The following is a 9,968-nucleotide window of genomic DNA, read 5'->3' on the forward strand; positions in this document are numbered from 1 at the left end:
AGTTTACGGTGCAAAGTAAGAAAAATGTGGTAAAGAAGAATTGTTGTGTCAAAGTATTAGGCGGTTTTAGATACTGAACTTTGGCTTGTGCATTCAAAGAAGAGTGTTGCCAACACATTACTTAATGAATGTTGGAAGATAGATTGTATCAAAGAAGTATATAAGCAAGTTCTCACTTTGTCTGTTTCCAACAGAAATCACCCTGTAGTCTTTATTGAAAAATAAAGCTTTGTGATCTTCCTTAACTTGTCTTTGGCCATTGACAGGGGTCTTTTTACTAGTACCATCTCCATCCCACAGCCTTACTTTGAGAGTAGGAGCTCATCCTTGTTGTCTCTTATTCACATGCTAAAAATTGGTCAGAATTTTATATCAACAATCAAAGGAGAATGTCTAATCTATTCATGTTGTACAGAAGGACAATTGAAAGCAAAGTTGTTCAGTGATTTGCTCAAGATCATCTAGGCCATTACTGGAATAGTTTCCAATTTTAGAACCCTTGCCAATATATGCCAGATGTAAAAAAATCACTTCTGGGGCACCTGGGTGCCTTAATCAGTTAAGCGGCTGACTTTGGCTCAGGCCATGATCTCACAGTTCGTGATTTTGAGTCCCGCATCAGGCCCTGTGCTGGCAGCTCAGAGCCTGGAGCCTGCTTCAGATTCTGTCTCTCCCTCTCTCTCTGCCCCTCCCCAGCTCGCACTTGGTCTCTGTCTCTCTCTAAAATAAATAAGGATTTTTTAAAAAGGTTAAAAATCACTTCTTCAGTTTTGTTTTTTATGCCTGATTTTCTCATCATTCTCAAACTTTTCTACTCAAAAATAAACAGCCTTTGTAAGCCTGGCAATGTCTTTTGTCCTTAAATTTTAAAGTGGATAGTTTTGAGGTCAAGTAGTGACATAATTCTAAAAATTCATTATTACTGACTCTGTCTCAGTTTTCATACAGAGAAGGATTGTCATTGTTAGACGGCTAATGCAAAATTTCACTTTTGAGGTAAATTTTAATAGATGATAGGTATTCAACATGTCTTGCTGATAAATTTGTCAACTATTTGGTTAATAGAAGGACTCCAAAACTCAGAGACAAAACATCAATAATTTATTCTGTGCACGTACAGGTCAGCTCATTTTTCTCAGCTAAGCTGGGCTCAGGATGTGCTTGACTCAGAGTTGTAGGTCAGCTCTATGTCTGCTGTGTGTCATATGCTTAGACCAGCAGCTGACTGAAACATATTCTTAGAATAAAAGTCAGGAGAACAAGACCAACAGTGCAAGCATATTTCAAGCCTCTGCTCACGTCTTCGTTAACGTCCCCTTGGGCAAATCTCATCATGTTGCCAAATCCTGCGTCTCAAGAGTGGGAAGGGATAATCTGCTATCATCAAGTCATAGCAAATGCATAGAAGGATAATGCCTTGTTTTCATTCACTGATAAAATGGTAACACTCAATAAACCACTGCCATAAACAAGTCTTACCACATATACCTACCTAGTGGAATCTACACTGCACTCCTTGCCCATCTTTTACCCAAGATGGATTTTCTATGCTCCTCCACAAGCCAAACCTCCATGTGTGCACCATGTTCTGCCACCTCTCCCTCTGTTCAAGGACATTGCTCCAGTCATCCTACCACTGCTTTCCTGTGTCATTAGATCTTAACTCTCTCTACTGGGTCATTCCCATGTGGAATCAAATGTGCTCTCTTTTTTTTAATGCTTATTTATTCATTTTTGAGAGAGAGAGAGAGAGAGAGAAAGAGAGAGAGAGAGAGAGAAATTGAGTGGGGAGGGGCAGAGAGAGATGGAGAGAATCCCAAGCAGGCTCCGCAGTCTCAGTGCAAAGCCCAGTGCAGAGCTCAATCCCGCAAAATGTGAGATCATGACCTGAGCCAAAATCCAAAGTCAGACACTTAACCTAAGCCACCCAGGCGCCCCTTAAATATACTCTTTTAAGGAAAAAAAATTCTTCTTTGATCTAACTTTCTCCACCAAGTACTACTCTTTGCTCCCTTTTATCTTTCAAAAAAGTTGTCTTTAAAATTGTTTTCAATTGTCCTCCTACCAATCTCTCTTATATCTATTTTCATCAGAATATTGTCCCCACCACTCCACCTAAAACTTACCTTGTCAATGTCCCCAATAACCACAATTATGTTTAAAAATTTTTTTAACGTTTTATTTATTTTTGAGAGAGACAGAGTGCAAGCAGGGAGGGGCAGAGAGAGAGGGAGACACAGAATCCGAAACAGGCTCCAGGCTCTGAGCTGTCAGCACAGAGCCAGACACGGGGCTCGAACCCACGAACTGTGAGATCATGACCTGAGCCGAAGTCAGATGCTTAACCGATGGAGCCACCCAGGTGCCCCACAATTACGTTTTAAATTGATGTTCCATTATCAACTTTCATCTAATTTGTCCTAAAAGAAAATTAGACATAATTGATAATTATTTTTTCTTGATAAACTTTTAAAATTTGATTTCCACAGTTTAACATTCTCTTGGCTTTACTTCTACCTAACTGCTTGCTTCTTCCCTCTCTGTTTGCTATATAACTCCCTCTTGCATGCAACCTCTTAATGGTCTAAGCCCTTCGTTCCACTTTCTTCTCTATTTTCTCTTTTTTTGTGATCTCAACTCTCATATTTTTAATACCATCTATATGAAAGCATTCTCAATTTTACATTTCTTATGTGGAGCTCTTTCCCAAACTTCAAACTAGTATATGGGAAGAATTTAATGTATCTTTTTTGGATAGAAAGCATTGTATTTACAAGTGATACATGGAAACTTAGCAGGCATATTGTAACCTTGGGGTTAGCTAGACTGCATACTGAAAGTGACAGAGAAAAAACATGAAAAGAACTTAAGACCTTTGAGACAAGGCTGGTTATAAGCAACCTGGGACTGATCTTCCTTGGGACTTCTTGTTATGCAATATGGGTAGTCTTTTGTGTGGTTTGGAGCAAATGAGTCATAGTTCAGTGTTGCTCAGATAAAAATATCCTAAATTATGCATAACTTTAAGTCAGGGCTCTGCAAACTGTGGCCATTGACCACATCCAGCAACACTCATTCATTCACTTTTTATCTATGGCTCCTTTTACACTGCAATGACAGAGTGAGTAGCTGTGACAGAGACCATATGATCAGCAAAACTGAAAATGTCCACTTTCTGACCTTTTATAGAAAAAGTTTATCAACACTTTCTCTTGGACATGGATAGATCTAACATGTATTAAAATGGAAATATGTATTTAAGTCACTAAGTGTATTGTTTTATCTATTAAATTTAGCCATAGTGTAGCTACTACCTGATTATAATTTCCACCCAATATTCTGGTCTCAAGTGGTCTAATTGTAGAATACTAGCATGCTCTGCAGTAAGTAATTTGATTAATGAATTGATTTCATATCCTTTATTAAATTCCATATTTGTCTGTAGGGCCCATGTAATGAGCTATGTCCAAAGACCCTCCTATCAGCATGAGTACTGATTGTGAATTTAACAGTAAAGGCAGGAAGGCAGGAAGGCAGGAAGATGAAAGGCTATTAATTATAAGTAAATGAAGAGTGTTAGGTTTTCCTGCTGGGGATCAGGTACTACAGACTTTAGTGATTATAATGGCCATTCCTAAATTGTAAGGGAAAAGGCTGAACATAGAACTCATATGTGTGGTTCTGATGGCTGAGAGGAAGAATGATTAAGGATCAATAATGTGACTAAAATGTGTGTGTGTGTGCATGTGTATATATATGTATTTGTGTGTGTGAGCATATCATATAGGTATATGTCTGTGTCTTCCAGGCATATATCCAAACATATAGAAGAGGGACTGAAAGAATATCCCCAAATGTGTGTAGCATTGTATGTCTGGGTGGGTGAGATTTGGGAGTCTTTCTTAGTTTTTTTTTTTTTTTTCAATCTATACTTGTATTTTCTGTAATGTAAATTGCTTTGTAATGTGTAAAAGTAGAATTTATTTAAATGAAAACTCAGGATCTACACATATACTTAGGGGTTATTAATTCTCCAAAGGTGCAAATAGATAGGTACAGTAGATTATATCTTCAAAAATGGCTGGCCTAGTATCACTCAACTCACATTCTTCTTACCATATAACTTTGACAGTCTTCCATAGGAAGATAATATCTGTGTTGCCTTCTATTGAAGGGGTAGAATTTGTGATTATGGCACAACTAAAGCTATGTGTCTTATCAGGGTAAGCCATTAATGTCATCACAACTTCCCCTTGGTTCTTTGGGGGCACTCTTAAAATTTAGCCAGCGTAGTTGGAGAAATCCTTGGGTGCCTTGTAGAGATGCCCACATGAAGAGAAGACAACAGCTTGAACTATTATATCCGCCATGTGAGTGAGCCATTTTGAAAATGGATCCCTCAGCCCCCGATGTGCTACCCACTTAATGCTACAGAAATGAACTATCCTCATTGAGATCAGCCCAAATTGCAGACTTATGAGCAGATAAATTATTATTGTTATTTCAAACACTTGGTTTTTGGATATAGAGCAATAGATTAGTTTGTTATATAGCAATAGATAATCAGAACAGTCACATAATATGATAATTAATAGCTTAGACATTGGAGTAAACCAGACATCAATCCTGGCTCTACCATTTACTATGGTGACCTTGGGCAAGTTTCTTCACTACTCTGGTTCTCAGGTTTCTCATCTACAAAATGGGCATGATAATGATATTTCTCTCCTAAGTTTGTAGTGAACATAAGCAAATCACATAAATTACAGTGATGATTCAATCAATTATAATTGCTGTTTTGTTATTGCTGCTCTTGCCAGTGTCCTGTAAAACACATAGAACCTGGATAGTAGGACATTTATGCATTTGTCTATAATAACTCTAATTCCCACTGTTAACCTACTCAGAAGGCTGGTCTCTAGAAATATCCTGCCTCAGAAATGTGCTTTATCAACTCTCAAAATTGGCTAGGCAATTGTTCTGGAAGGTCTCTTGAAACTCAGAGTCCTTGCTTCTGCATATTTTCCTAGTTGTATAAGAAGAAGAGAGTGATAACTCTCAAAGGAGAAGATGATTAGAGTTGAGAAATAATGAATCTACAAGTGACTGTGGATCAGTGACCAAACAGAAAAGCTCCTAATGTAGGGATTTAAGAACCTGCATTGTAGTGTTTCTTCTCCCCCCACTCCTTAATAGTATAATTCCCTATCCCCACACTCCCCATGGACACACAAACACATAAACAGCTTACATCAAGACACTGTGATTAACATGGCCAATTTAAACACAGGTAATTTGAATCACTCCACAAGCTGACACTCATACTGGATGCTAGGTTCTTTTGTGAAAGAAACTGCAAGGTTTATCTGGTTGTAGAATAACAAGAGATATGATTTATGTTTTATAGCTTCCATAGCGGATTTCAGTGATTTTTGTGAAGGCAAAATGCCGTACTGCCATTTGAACAAAGCCATTGCCAAGGCCTCCTGGAAAATGCAAAGGAAGTAACCAAAAAGGCTCTTATTTTGAATGAACTTGTGGAAATTTTATATGTAAAAATAGTATCAAAATTATAAAACATATCATAGTGAGTGTGTTAGAAACTGCTGGTAGTGTCCCTCCCCTTACCACACTCCTATAATATTTCATATGTTGTGAGAACTACACACACACACACACACACACAGACACACACTGTTATATATTAGAAGTTTATTTTGTTCTTGTTGTTATATTTAAGAGTTTTTCAAAATAATCTCAGATTTCTTGAATCTATCTGGAACATTATCTAAAACAGGTACTAGGTGGTGAGTTCAATAGAAATAGATTTGGCTGAACCATATAAAATTGCCGCTGTTGTGGTATAAGTAGCCAAACATCAATAATTTCATAGTGTTCAACTATTGCATAACAATGTGGTTGGGGATAGAAATAAAGTGGGGAAGGGCCATGCCTTAGTTCTTAAATAATGAAGAAGATCCAGATAGACTATTGATGAGGTAGTCCTAGGGACCAACACATCCTATTTGCATAAAGACTATTCAGAATGAAACATATCAATTGCCCCTCACCTGGTGTTCTCAATGACAGAGCCAAAAATTAACCATCCTTGCTAAGCAAAGATGTCCATATTCCAAGAAAGAAGATGATAAGATACTTATCAGTAGCTGCTTAAATTACTTTTATTAATTCTGATCCACTTGTGATCAATCTCTGGGTACTTGATAGAATAGTGTCAAGTCACTGAGCTCATGTACTTCACAAATAGTATTTGTACTCCCTTGACATTCAGTTTATTAAAGAAGTCTCAGTATAGTCTGTTGCCTTATTCCAATCAAGTTATCCACCACAATTTCCGTAGTATAAAATGTGCTCAAACACAATGTAAGGCTAGTCACCAAGCAACCAAATGAACAACAGGATCACAGAAAAAGAATGTATTGCATTAATCCCATTTACATTACCAGGTCTGACAGTGGTAGGCAATAAGGGAATCTTCCAGAACAAAGAAGAATACTATGTGGTTATGCTGCCATGTGGTTTGGAGTCACATTTCAGTAAGTGGTTTGGAGTCAGGAGAAACTCTGTATGTATGTATTTATATTTTACTTCTTCCGTATAGTATATAACCATTTTAAAAACAAATGAGCAATAGAATATTTTATTTTTTTAATGTTTATTTACTTTCGAGAGAGAGAGACAGACAGAACATGAGCAAGGGAGGGGCAGAGACAGAGAGGGAGACCCCGAATCGGAGGCAGGCTCCAGGCTCTGATCTGTCATCACAGAGCCTGATGCGGGGCTCAAACTCAGAAACCATGAGATCATGACCCGAGCCAAAGTCGGACACTTAAACCCACTGAGCGACCCAGGTGCCCCAGCAATAGAATATTTTAAAACCTCATTTAAGATGGATCTAATCATGAATCTCCACATGTTTTGATTTTTAGCTTTACCAATAACAGCCAATCTTGGATTATAGAATGGACAAGGCACATTTATTTTTCTGAGTGTTTTTGTAAGATATATGATGCAATTGTTCAGAAGATCAATTTTTTCCCCAAAACCTTCTCTGAATTTATGATATTGAGAAGTCCCCCGAGTGTGTATATTCCTGTTCATCTCAAAGTAAGCAAAAAAAAGAGTTTGTTTTAAGCTAGATGCATGGAAGCTGTCATGGGGAAGATGAAAAATAAGATAAGCAGTGCCATCTGAGCTTCCTTACCTTAGTAATGAATGTTATAATAGTTTGCTTTTAAACAGGGTTCTACGACTGCATAAGTGATGTCAAATTAGAAAGTAGTTACATTGGGGATGCCTGGGTGGCTCAGGCAATTAAGCATCTGACCAGCTCAGGTCATGATCTCATGGTTCATGGATTCGAGCCCCACATCAGGCTCTGTGCTGACAGCTCAGAACCTGGAGCCTGCTTCGGATTCTGTGTCTCCCTCTCTCTCTGCCCCTTCCCAGCTTATACTCTGTCTCTCTCTCTCTCAAAAATAAAAATAAACACTAAAAAATATTTAAAAAAAGATAGTAGTTACATTTATTCAGATAAACAGTGACTTTTTTCTTCAAAGTAAGTTTATGCCCAATGTGGGGCTTGAACTTATGACCCCAAGATCAAAAGTCACATGCTGTACTCACTGAGCCAGCCAGACGCCCCCCGTCTGATGCACAGTAACTTAAAAACAATTACCACAGTAAATTTACTAATGATTTTCAGAGGTTATTTTAAGTAGTCCATAAATTTGAAGATATAAAAATCAACATAAAATCATGTATACTCTGGGAAAATATGTTAAACCATCCTTGTTTCTACGGATAAATTCCACTTGTCCATTTTGTATGATTCTTTCAATGTTCTCTTAAATTTAGTTTGCTAGTATTTTGTTGAGAATTTTTGCACCTATATTCATCAGGGATACTGGCCTGTAGTTTTATTCTCTAATAGGATCTTTATCTGGCTTTAGTATCAGGGTATTCCAGCCTCATAAAACGAGTTTATGAGTTTTCCTTCCTCTTCAATTTTTGGGAAAGTTGGAGCAGAATTGGCCTTCTTTCTTCTTTAAATGTTTGACAGAATTCACCCATGAAGTCATCTGTTTTCAACTTTTTTTTGGTGAGTGGTTTTTGATTATTGAGTCAATCTCCTTGTTATTGGTCTGGTCAGATTCTTTATTTCTTCATGATTCTGTCTTAGTAAGTTGTATGTTTCTAGGAATTCATCCATTTCTTCTAAGTTGTCCGTGTATACTTGTTTAGTCCTCTCTCCCCCCCCCCTTTGTTTTCCATTGTATCAATGGTATCTATTGTATCAGGCTCCTTCCTAGCAGTTACATAGCTGCAGAGGCCTGGGCTGGCTGCCAGGAAGGGTCCTGGTCTCTGAGTGGGGTAGCAGGAGGGACTGAGGCCACTAGTAACAGCAAAGATAAATACTTGTGGTGCAAAAACTGGTGAAATTTGCAGGCAAATTAGTTTCTTCACTGGTGAAAGCTGCTGGGAATTTTGCAGTGCCCCTCACTGGGAACAGAGGTAGCTCCCACTGTGTGGCTGGTACTTGTAGTAGCCCCTGTTTATCTTTTTTCTTCCTAGCCTATTCTATACATCTGAGGTTTTTTTGTCCTCTGGGTGGGGTGAAATTGAAGCAGGTCCTTTGTGTGGTGCTCTGAAAGGGTGGAGAACCTCAGATGCTCACCCTCCTTTTGCGGGTGAGAACAACCCTTTCTAGTTGGACAGTTCCCTTCAGCATTGAGCAATGTTAGTTTTTTGGGGTTGAGATAATGTAGGCAAGTGAACCTGTTTTTCTTTCCCTTTTTATGCACTTACTCTCAAGCTTTTGTTCTCCTATGTTGCTGAAGTTCTTAAGTGGACTACAAAGCTCTTCTAGAACTGTTTTTGTTCATAGATTGCTGTCTAATGAATGATCATTGTGGGGGGATGGAGGCTGGGGTCTCCTATTCCACCATTTTGGTGACATTAGAGTTTCATTTATTTTATTCATTGATTCATTTAAAGATACTTAGTGAATGGAACATATGTTTATGGCAATGTAATAAAATGAAGCTTCAGTCTAGGAATTATTTGAGTTTAAGGTCCTTGCCCTTGAATAATATAAAGAAAAAGTAAAAGGAAACATACAAGAGTCTGGAGGTATAAAAAGAATAAAAGAGGAGGAAGATAGTAAGGGAAAGGAGAAAAGAGGAGGAAAAGAGGGCAGAAATGTCCCTTGCTATTTGGAAAAATGGTTTGTGTCAGAAGACAGACATGATCTCCAAGGCCATTTCTGTGCTCACTACACATGCAGTCCTTGGCCTCCTTTCCCTTATCTGGGTAATGGGTATAATATTCACTTCTTTCTTAAGTGGATTTAATGAGATCATCACTATAAAGTGTCTCGCATAAAATCAATACTCAATACATGATAGCTGTCATCTAGTTAAATGTATCTTAGGAGTTAACTGTCTTCAGACATTTTGTATCCAAAATCCTTGATGATACTGTAGGTAGGGGAATCCATACCTAGATAATCAAGTCTGAGGACATTAAAATAAAGTGAATTCACTATTATAAGATCAAAATAAATATCCACATTACAGAGATAGAATAATAACCTCCAAAAGAGTAAGAAACAATGTAAATAAGACAGAGTCTACTGAAGGAATCAAAAGAAAAACAAATATCCAGGAAAGTGAACACCAAGTAAAGTAAGGAAGACTCGAATACTAAGGGTCTGAAAATTGATCCTTCCTTCCATTCCGTATTGGTTAAACTCTCATTCCATTAGAAATCTGAGTCCTATTTTGATTACCTTTGTTTAAAAGGATGAAATGAAACTTGAAAAGCTTTAAGAATGAATGATAGCAGTGGAAATAAAACCTTATAAAGAAATGATAGAAACAATTTACATCATTTGATTTAGCAACTAGCATTTTGGGATATGATATAAATAGTACTCGAGGTAATCA

The sequence above is a fragment of the Felis catus genome, chromosome D1 (genome assembly GCF_018350175.1).
Source record: "Felis catus isolate Fca126 chromosome D1, F.catus_Fca126_mat1.0, whole genome shotgun sequence".
NCBI lineage: Eukaryota > Metazoa > Chordata > Mammalia > Carnivora > Felidae > Felis > Felis catus.